General features: G+C 49.9%; 1 protein-coding gene across 3 annotated transcripts in view; it reads left to right on the top strand.

Annotated features, from left to right (window-relative positions):
* The window catches only part of DRAM1 (DNA damage regulated autophagy modulator 1), a 492,420-nt gene that overhangs the window by 450,128 nt on the left and 18,982 nt on the right, over positions 1 to 23,310 (top strand). The window lies entirely within an intron of this gene.

The raw sequence follows: 23,310 nt of genomic DNA, 5'->3' as shown, positions 1-23,310 counted from the left end.
TTTTGGGGAGACCGGGGTCCGTTGCACCCGCTCCCTCTCCCACCTCCTGGCGGATCTACCCGCGCTTTCGCGCTTGGGCGTTCGCCGGGGGGAGAGGTGCTGGGGCCGGTGCTAGAGGGCTGCGGCGAATGCGCGGGAAACCACTGTCTCGGTTCCGCGCATGCGCCGTAGATTGGGCCTCCGCGCTGGAAAGGGCTTGCCTTCCAAGCCTCGTTCTGGGTCCGCCGGCGCTCGGAGACGAAACGGCTTGCGTTTCAGGTCTCGCGAGTGCCGGCGGCCCATAAGAGGAACCGCGAGCAGTAGCAATTCGCGTCTCAACGCGGTTGCTACGGTCGTGTTGCTCACTCCTGCTTCTTGTGGTTCCTGTTCCCTGTGCCTGGTCTTGCTTCAGCTCCAGCCTTTTCTTTGGTTCCCCTGCCTTGCTGGTCCCCAGCCTGCCTGGTTCCCAGTCTCCTGTTACCTGCTTGGGTTCTCCTTGGCCCCTGTCTGTTCTATGAGCCTCCCTGGGGTCCAGTTCCCTGTCCCCTTCTTTTCCCTGGGGATCCCTGCTCCTTGTCCTGGGTTCTCTCTGGGTCTTTCTGGGCATAGCCTCTCCTCCAGCTTTCCTGGGGCCCTCGTTCACTGTCCTTGGATTTACCTTAGGGATCCCAACTCTTGGTGGACTCCCCTCCCAATCTGGTTCCCTCTTCCTGTCTGGACCTGCCTGGTGCCTCATCCTTTGGACCTACTGTACCTCGAGCAGATCAGTCATCCCAGACCAGTTACGTGAAGCTGCTTGAACTTGTCTCCCTGTGGACTGGGGGCCTTACCTGGTATTCATCTGAGAGGTTCCTGGACTATCTTGCTTCATCACCGGATCACGTACCTTTGGAATAGACTCTTTTGGACTTCACCTGTATCCAGTAACTTTCCATCAGACTGTGGCCTCTCCTGCCTGTGCTTGCACAGTCCCTTCGTCACGTTAATCAGGAGAGTGCCTTCCGTGACGCTGGGAGTTGGTCCATTCACCACCCTGTGTCATTAGGGTGGTGGAGAGGCTGGTTCCCGGAGTCACATGCTCGTCATTTCACTGGAAGCAGCCTGGCGGTCCCAACTAGATCCACTGTCAAGAAAACAGGTACACAGTTCTCACGCACTTCTCTGCTTGACATAATGAGGTTCTCTATCTTCAACTGAACAACCTACGGTGCTCGTCAGGATATCTGTCCTCGGTCCAAACCATATTTGGACTAACTGGCCCTACCACTATACACAAATTATAATAACTAAAGTAAATGCCTGCTCGGCTTGGGTCGTTAGGATCTTGTGGTTGAACACCTCTTATTGTAACAGTTCTTGAAAATAAATATTCATCACAGTTCCCTGTGTTCAGGCTCAGCCGGCCTGTAGGGCAATAGGCCCATGGCTGAACCAAAAAAGCAAAAGGCTGGTGTGGATAGGGCAATAGGGCCATGGCTGAACCAAAAAAGCAAAGGGCTGGTGTGGATAGGGCAATAGGCCCATGGCTGAACCAAAAAAGCAAAAGGCTGGTGTGGATAGGGCAATAGGGCCATGGCTGAACCAAAAAAGCAAAAGGCTGGTGTGGGCCAGTTTTCTTAACCAATGTGGGCCAGTTTGATGAGTTACTTCATTATGCGGCTAGTACTTTTGACCTGTGTTGCTGGGTAAACATTCTTTAAAATGCACAATTTGCATCACATGTTATCAAAAGGATCCCCCTTGGGTACTATTCAAACAGTGTCACAAAAGGAATGAATAGCCATTTGCAGCTGTGGGCCACTTTTTAATTGGTGCCCGAGACAATTTTATGGCCCAGTCCGATCCTGCCTTTGTTTGGCCTTTGCCAACAGTTATTTGTACAAAGGTCACTCGCTTTGATGAACAGAGAATCCACCTTGCAAATTCATTTTTCAAATGAACTGATTTCATTTCCAGTTCTACACAACCTTGGAACTTTCACTGAAGCAGAAAGCAGGTCACTTTCCTCATCCTTTTCTGATGCTCAGAGTATATCTTGACAGCCCCATTTTCAGAGCAGTTAAGCCTCTTCTCAGGCTTAGGGTCAGTTTTTGTGCTATGATCTACCTTCTCCCATGGATCGCCTGGCCCTCCTCATTGTGCGTAGTGTCTGTACTTTTGCTTGGTCTCTTTAGACCTTCACTGAGCCCTCAAGCCCTCTGTGTCACACTCTGCTTGAATGGATCTGCACCTTTATTTTTTCTTGGGGTTGATAGCTATCTCTTCAGGGACTCAGCAACTATTCCAGTCATTGACTTAGCCTCCCTTGGTTATCATCAGGTTTTGTACTTCACCAGGTTTGTTGCAGAGTGTAAAGACCGGTGGGGGGTGTCTGTACTTCCGCTCTCTATATGGTAGAGGAGAGGCACAGCAGGCCCCAGCCAAGATTCTCTATAGGGTAGCAATGGACGAGCAATCAAGGCCTAGCTTCTCAGGAGGTGATGCAGGCTGGTTCTTAAGTACAGTGTAGTCCCCGAACCCCCACAAAGGAATGTCCACACACTGTATTACTGAAAACACAGTCTTTATATAATTAATATTCAAAGGTATGTACACGATCACAATAACGCACTTTGTACTTGGAAGTCAATAATGATAAATATATACACGTCTAGAGTGGTACCACTAATGTTAACAAATCTCATTAAAGTGCATCAACTGTACGGTTAAAATGTCACACAGATCAATAACGAGTGAACCAGCAATAGAGATAGGAAGGAACGCAAGATGGTTGAAACAATAGGCAGAATACTGACCCCTACCACTAGGCACAGTTCTGTGTGGAGATCCCCCCACCTGGGCAACCTGTAAATAAAGATATATAACACAAGGCCAGTCCAAATGTTCAATAGTCTTACTTCTTCCTGTTAAGGCATTACCCCCCCAATGTACCTGGTGGAGTAGAGTTCTCCGACGATGCACCGACCGATCCTTCTTGAGTGCCTCCCTTTCAGGCGGGAGCCACGGATCGTCGAGAGGTGTCGGGGAACTTGGCGTTCGGTGTTGGGGAATCGACAGTCCATCTTGAGTGCCCTCCCTTTAAGGCAGGAGTCACGGGTCGTCAAACGTCCGACGGTGAACAGGGTGAACTATGGCAGGGAAGTGGCAGCTTCGTTCCTAGCGGTGCTCGTCGATGACAGAGCGTTGGCGTCCTGCAAGGAAGAGGCGTGCGGGGCACCTCGGTGACAATAGTTCTGGACCGCAAAGAGATGATGAAGAACTGTGGCCCAGCAAGGGCGTCGAGCCGTTGGCGTCTCTGCGGTCTGTAGGTGGCGGGAAACCCACCGGTGGATGCTCCTCGGCGCGTCGACGGTCGGGCCTTCTCCAGCGGGAGACAAGCGGATGACGATGCAGACGAGAGCGTCCGATGATCAATGGAAGTTCTTAGTCAAACGGGAGCACGGGGGCTCCGGTCGGCGACGGCGGTCGTCGACACTGGCGGACAACAGTCCGAGTGCTTCTCCTTGGATTTCCGCAGCAGTCCCCATATCGGGTCGGCAGCCTGTCGTAGGTCTGTCTACCAGGGAGCGTTGGCAAAGATCAGCTGTGCACGATGGTCCCTCGTAGCTCGGGAAGAGGGCGCCTTACCAGGTCCTCTCTGGGTCAGTCCTTGGAGGCACAGCAGCTTTCAGATTGTGAAGGAGAGCAACAGCAATTCTTCTCGTCCAGCGGGGCTTCAAGGTCAAGCGTCAGTTAATCCAGTTACTCGTCGTAGTGGACTTCAGCTTCTGAACACGATTCCTAGCGTGAGAGGTCCCCACATATACTGTTAATCTCCCATTCATTCCGCTGGGTCACACTCAAGCATCCAATCACGACTACGGGCATTCATGCAGGCAGGCAGCCAATCAGGCACACGAGGTATTCAGGCCATTCACTTCTCTCCAGACACTCACAACAAGTTATGTGTATTGGGACAGGTACCGAGCCATTCAACACTCCAAGCTGCATTCATACCGGTTTCGGGCAGGGTTGTCTCAGTGATTGTGTCAACCACCAGATACTAGACACCCACAACACAGAATGCATATTCGTCACACACTCTATTCACCCAGGTCCCACCCACAGGTGGTACCCACAACATACATCACCAGGAAGGCTCCAGCTAGTCTGACTGGGCCTTCACAACAACACCATATATGGCACTTCCATCCAACAGCCAGTCAGGGGGAAGGGACAGAGTCAGGGCTTCCCATTACTTTGGGAAAACAAGGTAATGGGAAATAGAAGCAAGAGGCCACCGGGGCCATCTTGTTTTCCATCAGGGACCAACTGATCCCAATGGCAGGGCCGGGGTATCCCAAAATGGAGGATACTCCACTCACCTGTCAAATTCAGCATGGAGCTGCCACCAGCCCATACCCTGCTCTGTGGGCCACCCACAGGTGCCCAAAAACATACACTAGGGGCACAGGGTTGTACCCCCCCACCCATGGGTGCCATAAGGGTATCCCACGGGTCTGTTCACCAAACCAAAAGAAAGAGAGCTGCACCGCCAGGAGTCCCACATGAACTCCTGCGCGGAAAACACGACAGAACACACGATAAAAGCATTAAAGGACAAGGATACAGAGGCCCTGTCCCTCCGATGCATTTCCAGCATCGCACAGAGCTTGACCGCCCACATCCCTTTCTCATGCCCATACTGCGTACCTGTTACTCTGCAGTGCTCTCTTCACGGAGGGTCAGTGGCTCCAGTGGCGGTGGACTCCCTTAACTCAGACCGCTTTCTGACACTCTCCAGGGGAGGCCTTCTCAGTGGCTCTTCCACAGGCCTTTCTCTGGCTTCCTTCAGCGACAGTCTTTGCATAGGTTGGTTTGATGGTGCTTCTTTCTCTGGCTTTCTCCGGTGGCAGCCTTCTTGTAGGCTTGCTGGTGTCTCTTTCTCTGGCTTTCTATGGCAGCAGCTTTCTTGGTGATTTGCCGGTAAACCTTTCCCTGACACTCTTTGGCGGTGGCCTTCTAGTGGCCTCGCCGGTGTCTCATCTCTTTCCTCTAGCGTTCTTTGGTGGCGGCCTTCTCGTGGGCTCGCCAATGTCTCTTTCTCTAGCTTTCTCTGGTGGCAACCTTCTTGTGACCTTTGCTGTCTCTCTTCTCCTTCCTCAGTCGGCATCTCTTAGGATGCAAGCAGAAAACCTTGTTTGATCAACGTTCCTGGGCTCTGCAAAGTTATGTGGGCCCCTCGCCCACCACATGCACTCTGTGGTTCCCCTTCCAGGCAACGCTGGTTCCGTGTGGTGAATGCTCTGCGCGTTTTCTTCCCAGCTGATGGATTCTACATCAGCTGGTCTCTCCCTCCTCCAGGTAAGATTCGAAAGGTCTTTATATGGGTCTCTGTAATGAGAGACAAAAGCATCGTTGGTTACAAGAGTCCAGAGTGGAGTTGGAGTCAGCATTAACGTGAGACAGAGGCAACGGCTTTATCAATCTCTTTTACCCCCATATAACCCAAGAAGACTGGGTTTAATGGAGATCTTGGTAAGCATTGGGAGTTCTTGTCCCCTAAGGTGGAGTCACTCCCACCGGGATCCCGCTTGCCCAAACCCCTAGCAAGCGTATTGCGTAGCGGGCTCGCTGCCATAGTCTCAATGAGGGGTGCTGCCTTTCGGGGAGGAGGGAACACTACCCTGGATTTGTCACAGTGGGAGGGGTAGTTGAATAGAGTACTGGTGTGTGGGTGGAGCAGTTGAGGAAAAGACTGTACGTTCGTACCCCGGCTTAGTACTACTGAATGGTAACTGCTACTGTCGAAGTTCCTGCTCTTGCATTACCAATGATTTCCCTAAATGCAGACTCACGGACTCCCTCTGGAACTTTGGAACTTTCCCTGTTCTCGTCACAGGTGAGCTCTCTTACAGAAATGGGAACAGTGTCTGCCACCTCCCTGATGGACCCGTCTATTCCACTATTACCCACTCTCACCTTTCCCTTCTATTCTACCTGCGTGTCCACCCTTTTCTCCTCCCCACATGTCTTCTTTCCCTCCGCTGTTTCACTCCAATATTTTGCTTCTACCCTTTGATGTTCTCTCTCCTTCTGCTTACTACTACCACTCCTCCTGCACTATTACCCCCTCTCCTACTAAACCTCTTTGTATTGCTATTCTCCTCCAACCACTACTGCTCCCCTCTAACCACGACGACTCCCCTCCAACCATTCTTGTTCTCTGCCAAACACTACTGCTCCCCTTAACCACTACTACTCCCCTCCAACCATTCCTCTTCTCTGCCAAACACTACTATTCTTTTCCAACCACTACTGCTCACCTCCAACCACTCCTGTTCTTTCCAACCACTACCTCTCCCCTCCAACCACTACTACTCCCCTCCAACCATTCCTCTTCTCCGCCAAAAACTACTGTTCTTTTCCAACCACTACTGCTCCCCTCCAACCACTACTACTGCCCTACAACCACTACTACTCCCCTTCAACCACTCCTCTTCTCTGCCAAACACTACTGTTCTTCTCCAACCACTACTGCTCCCCTCCAACCACTACTACTCCCCTCCAACTACTCCTGTTCTTCTCCAACCACTACTGCTCCCCTCCAACCACTTCTACTCCCCTCCAATCACACCTGCTCTACTGCTCCACTCCAACCACAACTACTCCTTCCAGCCACTTCTACTTCCCTCCACGCATCACTGTTCTCCTCCAAACACTACTCCCCTAAAACCACTACTACCCCCTCCAAAGTCTCCTGCCATGACTACTACTCAAGCACCTTCCTTTCACGCAGTACCAAAGCTCTAACAGACACTCACTACTCTATACTCACTACACACTTCTCTCATACACACACTCAAACCACAGTACCATTATCACTCTGTAAACAATACCTGCCCTTTTCCAACAATCCCTTCCATGATCCGTGGCTCCATCCTTCCTAATTCCAGTCTCTCGGCCATCTTCCACCTCCACTGCTGGCCTCACCCAGTACACCCACAGCTTTCTGTTCCCTGTCTCTCCTTAAGTAGCCTTTCCCCTCTCATGGATTGGCTCTCTTCTGAAAACCAATCTAATTCACTCTCCCAGTCCCAGGACGTGTGTTTATGGGAAATCTTTCAAAAGTGGTGTAAACTCCACCCACTGGCTCCACGGCGCTTCGCCGTGCAATGGTGGTGGATCGAGTCTCCGGTGACTGTTAGTTTCCTGGTGGGAACATGTCCCCAAAGCTGTTAACAAGTCTCTGTTTTGTCCCTGGTGGTGTAGCAGAGTTTACGCGGGAGCCCTAGCTGGGGTTCCTACCAAGACTGCTGTTCTTTGGGGAGCTCCACACTTTCTCAGGTTGGTGTGTGAGTCGCTCAGCAGACTTTCAGCTTCTTCCTGGACATGGGTGTTGTTGCGGCTTCTCGTGCGTCTCATTCTCTGGCACTGTGGTCCATCTACTACAAGAAACAAATGTCAAGCAAGCATCTGGTTTACTAGGTGTGGCAGGAGGCATGACATTGCATGCAAGCATTTACGCACAAGGGAAAAAAGGAGGGACTTGGGCCATCCCTGCTGTTATCAGTGGCAGAAATGGGTCGTAGTTCCCCTCACCCATTCTGATTTAGAAGCAGAGTAGGCACAACCTCATTGAAAACACCAACTCCCCAGGAAAATGGAAGTAAAACATCCTTGAGATTTGAAATGATGTAGCTTTTACCTGTAGAAAACGGAGTAAACCTGGGGAGAGTGAAGTAGACCCTTTTCTTATCAAACAAACGTCTAGACCGCATGGCATGGATTCACAATGGTCACTAGCCTTTAAAAGCCCCGCCCCCATTGAGTTCTGAACTACAACCCTTCACTCCACCCAGATCATTGCACACAGCGACCTGATATTCAGGGAGCAGACATCTGTCCTAGAAAGCATCACAGAGACGCTGTCTACTCAGTCCGGGGAAGGCCAAGCTGGAGGTCATATGTACCTTGCCAGAGAAAGGACAAGGAGAGCAGGGCAGAGCTAGAGCGGCCATGGGCCTAGAGAGACTGCAGATCCCAGGGCACCATAACTCACACAGGGTGAGAAAAGCCCCTCTATACCCTGCAAAACAATTTGAGGAAGGGAGAGGTAGGAATCGAAGGAGGAAAAGATAAAGAAGGAGTAGGGAAGAGAGAGACACACACATGGGGCGAAGGGGAACAAGGAGATAAAAAGACTTGTGCCGGAGGGATTGGCATTGGATGTGGGGCAGGGGAAGAAATATACGGTGAAGGGAGTTGAAACAGGAGGAGAATGGATGAGAGTAGTTGAGAGAGGAAGCAGAAGGGGAAGAAAGGGGATCATTTAAAATTTGTCCGGAAATAATATGCTGGTAATAACATTTACCGGCACGTTTCTGGTGGGGTAGCCTGATTTACCTCCAGCCAAAAGCTGGAGGTAAGTCTGGCCCCCACTGCCAAAAAACAGACAGTATTAGTGGCACTAGCGGTGCCGGTGTTGGGCAGAATTATATGCAGTACCCTTTGGGAACACTAAACACAATTAAGACTACAAATGTCAGTACATATTCACCTTTGGTACAAGCCTGTACTACACAGTAAAGTGGTAGAAGTGGCTGAGCAGCCAGGCTTAACGCAAGATTAAAGGGAGCAGTACAACAAGTTACACATGGATTAGCAAATACAGTGATTCAAACAAACACTTAGTCAAGGCTTGTTGGTAAAAGAATATACATTTATTTACACAGTCATTTGGAAAACATTCCACCAGTAAGACGAGCTCAATATCACAATCTAATATACTACAATACACAAACAATCAGTTTCTGAACAAGTTCAGCTCCCCCGAAGTGGGAGCAAATTTGGCACTTCAGTTACTTTAAGAAGGGGTAAAAAGACAAGGTTATAAGAATCAATAGCACAAATACTTGCATAGGCAGGGCAAAGGGTTTCAGTTCACTACAACCAGCAATTCAATTCAGTAGGCCTGGGCCAAAGTCAATGGTTCAGAGTCTTTGTATAGGATAGCACAGTTCTGGTAGTAAATGGTTAAGTCTTTGCCACAGTTTTTAGAAGAATTTGGTCAGACAAAAAGTTAGATGTTGGTTTAGGGAAGGACAAGCCTTCGAAGTCAGGAAAGTTTCACAAACGTTCACCGCAGACGAACAGAGTTCTGCACCGCACTTGCACAGTACCTTGTAAGTGAAGAAAGCTGTAGCTGAGGCAGTTGTTGCCGGCAGTTCCTGCAGATCTCGCTGTTCCTGAGCTTCAGTCGTAGGGACAAGAAGGAAGACGTCGAGAGGTTCCTGCACTGCCCAGGGAAAAGGCCACAAGCTTGGCAAAACGTTGGTTTAAGGTGTGAGTGCCTCAAAGTCCACAAACTGGTTTCCTTTCCACTGGCTGTCCAGTTTTCAACAGCATTCTGAAGAAAATTCGACCAGAGCAGGGACGGTGTCCAGGTGGCTTGCAAGTTTGTTGTTCCCACCAAACTCAAGGGAAGAAGTTAACCTTGAAGGGCTTTTCTGTCGATGGAGTTTCAGGAAATTCGGACCTGCAGCAGGGCTTCACCGGTGGACCAGGAGTTGTAGCAGTCGTCTTCCTTCAGCTCGTCTTCGGTTCTTTCGTTCCAGTGGTCGACTTTGCTTTCCAAGTCCCAGAGACTTGCTTTTAAACAGTTTTCCCCCATTCATTCCAGCCTGGCTGTCAATCACCCAGCAGGGTGGCTGTCCTTGCCAGACAGCCAGCCGGCCAATCACGTCAGAGTGCATTCAGGTCTCCTAGGAGACTAAGCACAGGGAGTTTCGGGCACCTCCCTCCCATCCTGTCCACCCCAGACACTCAGGCGCCAGAGGAGGGCTTCAGCACTGAAGCCCGCCAAAGGCCAATGAACAAAGGGACAAAACCTGGTTTGGCTTGCAGAGAAAAACACAAGAAGGACCTTTCCAAAAAGAAATGGCGATAAAAGTTGACCGGAGTCTGTTTTTACAGGTCTTGGAAAAATATGGCTGAACCGATTTTTATCTACCGTTGTTCGCGGTCGTGAAAAATCATGGTAGTTTGATCTAAACACTGCCACCAGCCATTTCAAATGGGAAAGGGTAACATTTGACTGTTACATGAGTGTTTAGACTCAGGGGAAGCTAGGCAACCCCTACAGCACTGTATAGGAATATAGTGTGTGCTGGGTCTGTAAATTTAAAGAAACTAGTAAAGTCAATTTAACTTTACATGCTCTGGGAGACAGTAGTCAGTCCCAGAGAAGGTATTTAAACCTTGGGAAGTCTGAAAGACACCCCTGTGCCACTGCGCTAAAGGTGCGGTGTGACACACAGAAAATGATGATGCCTATGGAGTCGTATTAACACTCCATAACCAAAGAACACAAAAGTAAAACACACATCAAAATACATGGAAGAGTGGGAAAAAAGACTCACACTCTTCCCAGGTAAAAAACAAATCCTAGAAATCCAGCAAAGTTGCTGGGGGTCTCGAAAGGTAAGGGAAATTAGAACATTCTTGTGAATTCTCCTTAACAGCCAGTAATACCAGCAATCCCCTATGGAGTCCCATGGGACTTCATCGAATGGGGATTAATCCACCCTTACTGGCACTCGGAATCTGTTGGCAATTTTGGCAGACCGAATGCTGGTAACAGTAATTCCATTTGGTGGTATCCCGCCGGATTTACCAGCGGGATATGAGGCCCATGGACTAGCCAGGTGCCATAGTATGTGGCTACCCAGGAAACTACATAGCACTTGCTCACCAAGAACCCGAGCCAAGAGGGCTCATTTAGGGTCTGAGGAAGAAGGACTCACTGGGAATCTGAGCAAGGAGGGCTCACTGGGAATCTGAACAAGAAGGGCTCACTGAAAATGTAGACTAGGAGGGCTCACTGAGAATCTAGGCTAGGAGGGCTCACTGAGAATCTAGGCTAGGAGGGCTCACTGAGAATCTGAGCAAGGAGGGCTCACTGAGAATCTAGTCTGGGAGAGTTCACCGAGAATCTAGGCTAGGAGGGTTCACTGAGAATCTAGGCTAGGAGGGCTCACTGAGAATCTGAGCAAGGAGAGTTCACTGAGAATCTAGGCTAGGAGGGTTCACTGAGAATCTAGGCTAGGAGGGCTCACTGAGAATCTGAGCAAGGAGGGCTCACTGAGAATCTGAGCAAGGAGCACTCACTGAGAATCTAGGCTAGGAGGGCTCACTGAGAATCTGAGCAAGGAGGGCTCACTGAGAATATGAGCTAGGAGGGCTCACTGAGAATCTAGGCTAGGAGGGCTCATTAATAACCTGAGCAAGGAGGGCTGATTGAGAATCTGATCCTGTGATGAGCTCTTGATCAAACTGACCCGGTGAGTATTTTAGAAGTCGGTGCACTGCCCTTGGCTCAGGGTGCAACAGCAATGACTACATCCTCAAAGTTCTCCAAGGACAGACTAGGAACAAATCAACTGCCATCTGGATGATGAGCTTCAAAGCTCAGGAGAGCCAACGTTTGACATCAACCACAGAAGGGGCTCTGGACCCTGTGAACAACTCAGGAATTGTGAGTGACTTTGTGTGAACCTCACATTCAGGATTTAACAGTCCTGATTGTGAAATGTTGTAGTCTAGGTACCATGGACCTACCTAAGTCTTGCATTTGAATATCCCGTTCACATGACTGTGTTTTCTGTGTACGTCTGCACTTTTATATTGAGACATATCCCGGTTTCGTCAACACATCTCCCTGTTAGACCTGTGACAAAGTCCCCTGCCATATTTGGGACATCTCATGGGGTAACCAAGAGCACTGGGTACCTCCCTTATCTATCGGATGAGGGCTGTGGGTGTGATATAGGAAGCATCCCCTGGTCTCCCACACTTAGTCTCTGCCACTGGGTAGGGGTCAGTCACATGCAGCAGAGATGTGATACCTACCCTTTAAGAGGTTGGTCAGGAAAACCCCAATCTCTGTGGATCATGGTACCCCTGGCCCCTCCTTCATAATGCATCATAAACATGTCTTGCTATCACAAAACTTTGCAAAAGCTTACTGCGGTGCCTGCTGAGGACACATCAACACAATTATTTGCGAATGGCCATGCTCATGCAGGTCTTCCATCCTGGGCACATCGGATGCAAGACAGTGAACTGGATTCTTGAAGCCATGATGCAGCCGCCACTTGGGATATACACTCAAATGTACACCACACCTGGGGAAAGAAGGCAAGTCTCCAGCATCCAATCACCTTGCAGCATCAATCAGGTTACACGCATGCATACCCTAACATCCAGACGTGCCCAAGTGGAAGACGCAAGGAATTTTGAAAAGGCCATCCCAAGAAGGGGAGGTGTGGGTACATGGAGAAAGTTGTGGTCAGAGACTGGAGAGAATTGGTGATTCAGGAAGGAAGTTGGAGGAGGAGCATGAGGAGTGAGACAAGGAGGAACACAGGAGACTGGAGACAAGAAGGGAAAAATCAAGAAAGTAGTGCCATGGAGAAAACATCAGGTGGTAGCAGGAGTGGGATCTGAAGATGCTGCAGGAGGGAGGTAACAGAAGCCGTCAGGGGTGGCTGCAGAGAGATATCAGAAAGCGGCTGCAGAGAGATATCAGAAGGTGGCTGCAGAGAGATATCAGAAGGCGGTTGCAGAGAGATATCAGAAGGCAGCTGGAAGGAGAGACACCTGAAGGCAGCTGGAAGGAGAGACATCTGAAGGCAGCTGGAAGGAGAGACCCCAGAAGGCGGCTGAAAGACAGAGACACCAGAAGGTGGCTGAAAGGAGAAACACCAGAAGGCGGCTGCAGAGAGATATCAGAAGGTGGCTGGAAGGAGAGACACCAGAAGGCGGCTGCAGAGAGATATCAGAAGGTGGCTGGACGGAGAGACCCCAGAAGGCAGCTAGAAGGAGAGACACCAGAAGCCAGCTGCAGGGAGATATCAGAAGGTGTCTGGAAGGAGAGACACCAGAAGGCAGCTGCAGAGAGATATCAGAAGGTGGCTGGAAGGAGAGACACCAGTAGGCAGCTGGAAGGAGAGACACCAGAAGGCGGCTGGAAGGAGAGACCCCAGAAGGCGGCTGGAAGTTTAGACACCAGAAGGCAGCTGGAAGGAGAGACACCAGAAGGCAGCTGGAAGGAGAGACACCAGAAGGCGGTTGGAGAGAGATATCAGAAGGTGGCTGGAAGGAGAGACACCAGAAGGCGGCTGGAAGGAGAGACACCAGAAGGCAGCTGGAAGGGAGAGACACCAGAAGGTGGCTGAAATGAGAGACACCAGAAGGCAGCTGGAAGGAGAGACACCAGAAGGCAGCTGGAGAGAGATATCAGAAGGTGGCTGGAGAGAGAGACACCAGAAGGCAGCTGTAATGAGAGACACCTGAAGGCAGCTGGAAGGAGAGACACCAGAAGGCAGCTGGAAGGAGAGACACCAGAAGGCGGCTGGAAGGAGAGACACCAGAAGGCGGCTGGAAGGAGAGACACCAGAAGGCAGCTGGAAGGAGAGACACCAGAAGGCAGCTGGAAGGAGAGACACCAGAAGGCGGCTGGAAGGAGAGACACAAGAAGGCAGCTGGAAGGAGAGACACCAGAAGGCGGCTGGAAGGAGAGACACCAGAAGGCGGCTGGAAGGGATAGACACCAGTAGGTGGCTGAAATGAGAGACACCAGAAGGTGGCTGAAAGGAGAGACACCAGAAGGTGGCTGGAAGGAGAGACACCAGAGGGCAGATGGAAGGAGAGACATCAGAAAACAGCTGGAAGGAGAGACACCAGAAGGCAGCTGGAAGTTTAGACACCAGAAGGTGGCTGGAAGGAGAGACACCAGAAGGCGGCTGGAAGGAGAGACACCAGAAGGCAGCTGGAAGGGAGAGACACCAGAAGGTGGCTGAAATGAGATACACAAGTAGGTGGCTGAAAGGAGAGACACCCGAAGGTGGCTGGAAGGAGAGACCCCAGAAGGCAGCTGGAAGGAGAGACACCAGAAGGCAGCTGGAAGGGAGAGACACCAGAAGGTGGCTGAAATGAGATACACCAGAAGGTGGCTGGAAGGAGAGACCCCCGAAGGTGGCTGGAAGGAGAGACACCAGAAGGCAGCTGGAAGGGAGAGACACCAGAAGGTGGCTGAAATGAGATACACCAGAAGGTGGCTGGAAGGAGAGACACCAGAAGGCAGCTGAAACGAGAGACACCTGAAGGCAGCTGGAAGGAGAGACACCAGAAGGAAGCTCGAAGGGAGAGACACCAGAAGGTGGCTGAAATGAGAGACACCAGAAGGTGGCTGAAAGGAGACGCACCAGAAGGTGGCCAGAAGGAGAGACACCAGAAGGTGGGTGGAAGGAGATATCAGTAGGGTAAAGAAGCAAGTGACGGGAGGAAAACCTCAGGAGGTGCTCGTAGAGGAACATCAGGAGGTTGCCCGAAGAGTATATCTGATGGCCGAAGAAGCTATGCATCAACGGGTGGTTGGAGGGACACACAGAAAGTGGTATGAGGAAAATATCCAAAGGCAGTTGGAGGGAGACAAAAGGAGGGGTAGGAGGACATCAGCATGTGGTTGGGCAGACATGACAGGAGGTGGTTGGAAATGGGAGACTGCAGTAGGTGAGAGCAGGGAGATACCAAGAGGAGGATAAGAGACTAGGATGAAGCACTAGTGAGGCGAGTGCGAGTAAGAAGGAAAGAGGGAGCATGCATTGTTCAAGTCCAAGGCTAGGTGCTGCTAGCAGTGCCTTAATCTTATTTCCATGAGGTGCAATCAGTGCTGTCTCGGTTCATTTGGATGGGTAAACAACCACGCATGGCTTGGCAGAAATTGGTGGTGCACTGGATAGGGGGTGGGGCGTTGCCGGTCCGCCGATCTGGAGGCATATTATGAAGCCGCTCAGGTGGGATTTTTAGTATACTGGTTTTGTGAGGGAACTGACAGGGAACATGTGTAGATAGAGAGGACCCTTCCCTGCTTCGGGCGGTCGTACTAATAGCTCTTGGAAGACTGTCTAAGTCAAAGAATATGGTAGAATACCTGTAGAGCATGGGTGCATATTGAAGGGAAAATGGGGTTCTTTATTCTCTTGAGCTACCGGTTACCCACATCCCCGGCTTACTGTTAGCTGGCGAGCTTGGATATGTGCGTTGTATGAAATGGCTGCCATTTCATGTTTTCAGGACCTATTATCAGTCGAGGTGGGGAAAGGGGAATGTTACATCCCTGGATTTGTTCTTGACACTCACACCCAACAATTTCTCACACACTGCCTGTCCCCATCAATGACATGCAGCAAATGTGCATCCAACACATCCACAATCATTACACGTTGTCACATATACAATGCACACTTCACTCCACATGCCACATGAAACTGTGAAGACAGCACATATCCCAAAAATGTAACCAAAACAAAACATGGGACACCCTTGGAACACTACCAATGTCTGGATAAGGCCATCTATCACCTGTGTATTATAGGGACATTGCACTGCCCACAGTCATCGAAGCACATTACCAATTAACACATGTGTTGCACATTGCTCAGACATACATCCAATATCCAAAAAGTTTTGCAAGGTCACACAGGACAACAGGTTTGGGACAGGTGATTGTAGACAACGATTTACTAATCGGGGGAACGAGCCCTATCTATGCCCAAATACTGGGTGTATTCCGTGGGCCACTGAACCCAAATCCATCATTGAACTGCCCAGCACCGATTTTGGAGAGTTTATTTTCAGTCCAACACATCCACCATAATTGGTGCCAGGTTATCTTGCGGGTCGTTGACATAAATCACCATATTAGCCATATAGAGAGTCCACTACCTTATGACCATACAACTGTATCCCTCTATGTATATGGCTACCTCTCAGCAATTCGGCAAGTGGCTCAATCGCTAGGGCGAACAATAAGGGCGAAAGAGGGCACCCCCTGCCTGGTGCCTCTTCCAGTGAAATGACCGGCATGAACTAGCCGTTCACTCTGATTTTAGCATTAGGCAAAGTGTAAAGTACCGAGACCATGGAAACCAACTCTTTCCCCCTCTCCATCCTCAGCAATACCATAAAAAGAAAGGGCCATTCCATAGAGTCAAATGCTTTCTCTGCATCTTATAGTGCTTCCAGCATGGAGTCATCTTGGCATACCGCTGACATCAAGCCAAAAATGAGGCACAGCCCATAAGAGGTAGAGTGTTAGCAAGACCCAAAACCCATCGCAAGGTCGTGCTAGAGATTGCACATTGTCATTTGACAGGGGGACATTTAGGGCAGTCTAAAGCCCAAGCTCACATCAGTGGGAAATTCTACTGCCCATGTATCCATGCTGACATAAAGAACTTCATTTAGACATGTTAAATATGCCAGAAAACAGGTGCACGTATTCGCTTACCTCCCGCTCTAAACCTCTTACTGATAAAAGAAGTCCCTTTCTCCCGGATTGGGATGGATATTATTGGACCGTTGGAAACCTCTAGACTGGGTAATAAATATATTCTCGTAATCATTGATTATGCTATCTGGTATCCAGAGGCCTTCCCCATGCGGAACAACACAACCCAGCAAATTATAAAACACATACTGCTATTTTCTTTTCTAGAGTTGGTTTCCCCAAGGATATTCTAACAGATCAGGGATTCAATTTCATGAGCAAATGTATGGGTGAAGTCAAGGAATTACTATACATTACCACATTAAGAACCTCAGTTTATCACCCTAAACAGATGGATTAGTAGAGAGATTTAACAAAACCCTTAAAATAATTTTGAAGAGATTGGTAGATGAGGATTGGAAGGACTGGGATCGCATGATCCCATGGGCCCTATTTGCAGTAAGGAAGACTCCTCAGACATCCACTGGATTCTCTCCTTTTGAATTACTTTACGTAGAGAACCAAGTGATGTCTTAGACATGCTCCGGGAGACTGGGGAAGAGAAAGAATAAGCACCTATTACCCTTCACAGACAGCTACCCAATTGCGAGAACAAATGAAACTTGTCCGGAGTCTAGTCCACACTCATACGGAGAAAGCACAATCCCAACAGAGGTCCACCCCAATAACAAGAGGGTGAAGTTGAGATTGTTTTCAATAGGCCAGAAGGTATTAGTCCTCTTAACCTCCCTCTGAAATTAAACTTGTCTCAAAGTGGCATGGGCCATATGAGGTGGTAGAGCAAACAGGAACCTGTACGTATAAAATAGCCCATCCTGATAGAAAACAAAAGACCAACCTTTACCATGGAAATCTCCTAAAGGAGTGGAAAGAAAATCCTTCCGTGACCACCTCATTGATATTGTCTTTTTTGGTACCCGAGAATATAGACAACTCTGAACGTATTCCCCAAGAAATATCTAAACAAAAACAAGATGATTTGAACAACCTTATTTTGGCATTCCCTGATGTGTTCTGCGAGAAACCAGGGAGAGCACACGGTACTTATCATGATCTCAGAACTCCAAAGGGAAAAGTGGCCCATTTGAAACCATATAGACTCCCAGAAGCACGTAAACAAATAGTGGTTGAGGAAGTGAAAAAAATGCTGAAGGCAAACATTATCGAGCCCTCTTCAAGTCCATGCCCCCCACCCCTATTGTGTTGGTAACTAAACCCGATCATTGTTGGAGGTTTTGCATAGACTTCAGGCAGGTTAATGCCACGCATTGATGAGTTAATAGATAAACTTGGAAACACCACATTTCTATCAACCCTAGATTTAACCAAGGGATATTGATAAGGCAAAGACAGCTTTCTCGACGTCCCTGCGACTATTCCAGTTCAAAGTCCTCCCTTTTGGCCTGCATGGGGCAGCAGCCACTTTTCAACGACTTATGGACAGGATATTGCAGCCCTACTCAGATTTATTTTGGGCCTCTATTGATGCCATTGTCATTTATAGTGAAACTTGGGAACACCACATTTTCCATCTTTCTACTTTTATGAGAACCCTCAGAGAAGCCGGCTTGACTTCAAATCCATCCAAATGTAAGCTGGCTCCATCGGCCGTGAAATAACTAGGCTTCTTTGTAGGGAATGGCAGGAGCCAGCCCCAGCAAGAAAAAGTGAAAGCCGTCCTAGATGCCCCCACACCCAAGACCAGGAGAGACCTCAGGGCATTCCTAGGATTAATTGGTTATTATCGTAGATTTATCCCAAATGTTTTAGATAGAACAGCCAGATTAACAGACAAATTCAGGAATGCCGAAGATTCATTGGACTGTTGAGGACGATGCGTGTTACAACAACCTAAAACAAACCCTGTGTCAGAACCCCATCCTAAAAGTACTAGACTTTTCGAAAGAATTGGTGTTACAAGCAGTTTTGTAGCAAATATACGATGGATTAGAACACCCCATCCTATTCACTAGTCTTAAACTCTTCCCACACAAGAAGAACTGAACTCTAAAACTGAGCTGATCCCAGCAGGATCTGTGAGGGAACCGCGGGCTGTTGGCTTACATGCCAGGTGGTCTGCAATTTAAACACTTGGGTGACTGGCAAGCACTTGGAGAGTCCGCCTGGAGAGCTGTACCGATTGGCAGCATACCATGGTGGTGACATGTGGAGGCAGCAATGATTGCAGCAGAAGTGGAAGCAAGAAGGTGGATGCCATTCTTCAAAGCTCGCTACATGAAGCTGCACTGCCAATCGCAGAGTCAGGAACAAGAGCTTAGCAAAGCAATTCAAATTCCAGTGGTAAATCCAGTGGTAAATCCCGGATGCATGTGATTATTTTGTATTTGTAAAATGTGGAATATGGAAATGATAAATTAGAAATACCAGTAATGAAATAATCCCATACATCACCCCCGCCCGCTGTCCCCCCACCGTCCACCCCCAACGCTCTACCGTCCAAACTTACCTCTGCGGCTCACTTACTGCATGGCTGTTTCCCTGCAACGCGAGTTCCGAGATCTGCTTCCCCATTGAGAGGTGTAACTTCCGCTGCAGGGTGCTTTTTTTCTCCTTTTTAAAAAAACTGTATTTGTCCCCTGCTTTCCTTTTTAAGGAAGAAGGGACACATCTGCCACCCTTAAATTCCATTAATGTCGAGTAAGGGGAGTGGGGCACAATCCTACAACCCCTGCTCCCCTTAATCAACATTTTCCTTTTTTACAGTACCGAATTCGGCATTTTCTCCAGGTCTATTTTCTTTTGTTGATTTTTTTCATTGGATACCATAAACCCCTGCGTGGCACAGGCTGAGCATCACAGCTAAAGGCCATTTGGTATTTGTGGACCAAGAAGTGAGTCAGTGGGAGTGTAAAAGACAGCCACAGTCTAAGGCAAATATGGGGGGTATGGGAAGGAGCAAATCCTTAGCAGTGCAAGGCAAGCAGGTAGAACATACGAAGCAGAGCCAGCGGGAGGGAACGGCAGTGGCCAAAAGAGTGAGAGGGAAGAGGAGTGTGGGGTAGGCAGACAGGAAGGGCAAGCAGGCAGGACATACGACGCCGAGCCAGCGGGAGGGAACGGCAGTGGCCAAAAGAGTCAGAGGGAAGAGGAGTGTGGGGGAAAGTAGAGGAAGGGCAAGCAGGCAGAACATACGAGGCAGAGCCAGCGGGAGGGAACGGCAGTGGCCAAAAGAGTGAGAGGGAAGAGGAGTGTGGGGTAGGCAGACAGGAAGGGCAAGCAGGTAGGACATACGACGCCGAGCCAGCGGGAGGGAACGGCAGTGGCCAAAAGAGTCAGAGGGAAGAGGAGTGTGGGGGAAAGTAGAGGAAGGGCAAGCAGGCAGAACATACGAAGCAGAGCCAGCGGGAGGGAACGGCAGTGGCCAAAAGAGTGAGAGGGAAGAGGAGTGTGGGGTAGGCAGACAGGAAGGGCAAGCAGGTAGGACATACGAAGCAGAGCCAGCGGGAGGGAACGGCAGTGGCAAGAAAGTAGTGAGGAAAGGCAAGCAGGTACGACATGCAATGCAGAGCTAGCGGGACGGAACGGCAGTGGCCAAAAGAGTCAGAGGGAAGAAGAGTGTGGGGGAAAGTAGAGGAAGGGCAAGCAGGCAGAACATACACAGCAGATCCAGCATAAGTGAACAGAGTGGCTAAGTGAGTCAGAGTGAAGAAGAGTGTGAGAAAGGTAGAGAGGAAAGGCAAGCAGGGAGAACACACACAGCAGATCCAGCATAAGGGAACAGAGTGGCTAAGTGAGTCAGAGTGAAGAAGAGTGTGAGAAAGGTAGAGAGGAAGGGCAAGCAGGGAGAACACACAAAGCAGAGCCAGCGGGAGGGAACGGCAGTGGCCAATAGAGTGAAAGGGAAGAAGAGTGTGGGGTAGGCAGACAGGAAGGGCAAGCAGGTAGGACACACAAAGCAGAGCAAGCAGGAGGGAATGGCAGTGGCCAAGAGAGTCAGAGGGAAGAAGAGTGTGTGGCAGGCAGACAGGAAGGGCACGCATGTAGGACACACAAAGCAGAGCCCGTGGGATGGAACAGCAGTGGCCAAGAGAGTCTGAGGGAAGACAAGTGTGGGTAAAGTAGAGAGGACGGGCAAGCAGGTAGAACATGCAATGCAGAGCCAGCGGAGGGAACAGCATAGGCAAGAGATTCCGAGGAAAGAAGAGTATGGGGAAAGTAGAGAGGACGGGCATGCAGGTGGAACACAATGGAGAGCCAGCATGAGGGAACAGCAGTGGCAAAGAGAATCAGAGGAAAGAAGGGTGTGGGGAAATTAAAGAGGGCGGGAAGCAGGAAGAACACACAATGCGCAGCCAGTGGGAGGGAACGACAGTGGCCAATAGAGTGAGAGGGAAGAAGAGTGTGGGAAAGTACTGAGGATATGAGGGAAGAGGAGCGAGTGGAGGAGGTAGAATATGTTGAAGGGGAGAATCTACAGTGGTAGAGGCGAGTGGAGTGTGTGGCACAAAGTGCTGAGACCGTATAGCGGTGTGAAGAGAGGGACGAAAAGACGCAAGAGCAGCGGCTGCAAGAGGGAACTGAGAGGCAGGGAGGAACAAAGAAAGAAAGAGAAAGAGAGAGCAGTGGGGTACAAATCTGGATTCAACCAGTGAAAAAGAGAGGCTAGGAATAGAGGTGAAGAGGGTCTAATCTCAGCAGGGGGTCAGGTAGAGAGAGGCGATAATTGAAGAAAGGGACTAGAGCCAGAGGTTGAGAGTGGGAAAAGAGAAGCTCTGCAGAAGGAGCGCTTGTTTATCCTGTGCTGGCAATGACAGTGGCAGAGTTGGTAGCCAGAATTACAGGGTGCACACCTGAAGCTCTATGTACACAATGGCATCTGGTGAAATGTGACCTGCTGTTGGATGTTGTATTGACCCCCGTGGGGGTTGTACGTACCGCAAGCCCCCCCCCTGGACTCACAGATGACACTGGGCACCCTGTTCTCCATCCGGGCTCCGTGTGTGCTCTGGCGCACAATGGGACACGCCCCATTTATCAAATCTCACACGCGATGGAGTAACGTCACTTCGCTGCATGTGTTTCTTAAAGGAACACCACACTCCTCCTTTTTCATAACAACAAAACAAATGAAGTACTAGGTCACCACATAACCAACTGGTAGTGAAACATAGAAACAGCAAACGCAGTAACTCCATCACTTGGGACAGCGTCCAGTGTTCGTTTCATGTGTCCAGCACATAATCCTCCAGGTGAGCAGGTCTTCCCCTCCCTGCACGTTGCGGATATTGCCGGCCCCCTTCCCAGCTCGGCCTCTCCTTACCTGCTTCCCCTTGTTCCAGGGGAATCTGAGAATGATCAGTCGCTCCACCATCATCAGACTCTTCTATACACGCTCTTTCCGGGACACACCCCTGGCTGGTCGCTTTCCTCAATTCTGAAGTTTGCCTTTCTTGTGACTGTGGGAGTCCCATCGGAGGCAGTTACCATGGATTCCTTTACCACCACCACGCCCATGGGCTTGGGTTCATATGGGAAGGACAGCTTCCCCCGGCGGTGCCTGTTTCTCACAATCACCTTGTCACCCGGCGCAAGTGGATATGGTCAGAGCCCTCTTCTAGCATTCTCACTCTCATTCCTGGATCTTCTTTCCTCCGCCACTCGATCGTCTTCGATCACTGCCCGCTCCCGTCCCCTGTGTCTGGCAGGAGACCTCTTGAACATCTCTTGAGCATGCTCTCTGCCAGCGCCACCCCTGTAGAGCAGTGGGGTTCGCCCGATACTCCCTCAGGAACTGATAGAGAGCCCTTCTTAGACAATTTCCTTAGCCGTGGGAGATGCTGAACACCCTATTGAGGGTCCTCATGAATCGTTCTGCCCCCCCAGTTGCCCACGGCCAGATCAGTGCGATCTTCCGATGGTGTATTCTGTACTCCTCCATGCGTTGGCTGAAACTTTCACCTTGATATGGCGGCCCATTATCAGAATACAACACCTGGGGTTGTCCATGAGTTGCAATAATCTTTTCTAATGCTGCTGCCACATCGCCAAACGACACAGATTCCAGGAATTCCACCTCTGGATATCTTGTCCACTAATTCACAGCAGCAAGAAAATGGGTATTTCTCCCAGTAGAACCGAAGTCTGCATCTATCGCCTCCCATGGTTGCATTGCTCGAGGCATGGACTCAACCTGGGGCTCCCTCAGTATCGGGGCCACCGCCTGGCACCATATGCAACCCACCACAAACTCTTCGACCTTCCTTTCCAGGTCGGGAAGCCAAACCTTTAGTCTCAGGCTGACTTTCTTTTTGGCCATCCCCTGATGACTCTGGTGGGCCAGCTCAATTACCTGCTTGCAGGAATAACCATTCTGTCCCCACGCAGTAGCAGACCCAAGTCAACAAACACTAATTCTTCCCCAGGCCTCTTGAGTCCTTTTGCCAAGGCCTTCCAGAATAGTCTTCCACTCCCCTTTTTGAAGGGCTCCTCAGAGAAGGCTAAAACATTCATTGTCTTCTGACGCTTTCTCCAACTTCTGTACAGGCATGGAGTTCAGAGTGGATGACTCGATGATTACTTGCACATGTTCATCAGCCTCCTCCCTATTGCTCGCTCCATCAGTCTCCCTCCTCTGGGGGTTTCTCAACAGATAGTGGACCGCATTGTTTGTCCCAGTCGGTACACCAATGACACTCCGACACTCCATAATCCATAAGAGCCAACATCCACCGCTCAATCCTGGCTGGGGGCATGAAAGAGGACCACACCATGATTGGCAGCAGGGGTCTGTGATCTGTCACAACCGTCACAGGCTTGCCCAACACATAATGGCATATATGCCTTCACCCCCAGAGCAATGCGAGAGTCTCGCACTCGATCTGTGAATATCTTTGCTCTGTATCAGAGAGGGCACAGTTGGCAATCTCAATGGGCCTCACCTTGCCTTTGGCGTTCATCTGTGTCTGGACTGCTCCATGGCCAAACGGACTTGCAGCAACCACTATTTCCGATGGAAGGGATGCATTAAAGAACGCCAT

The sequence above is a fragment of the Ambystoma mexicanum genome, chromosome 12 (genome assembly GCF_040938575.1).
Source record: "Ambystoma mexicanum isolate Mex_15411 chromosome 12, UKY_AmexF1_1, whole genome shotgun sequence".
NCBI classification, from domain to species: Eukaryota; Metazoa; Chordata; class Amphibia; order Caudata; family Ambystomatidae; genus Ambystoma; species Ambystoma mexicanum.
This window is presented reverse-complemented; position numbering and strand designations above follow the sequence as displayed.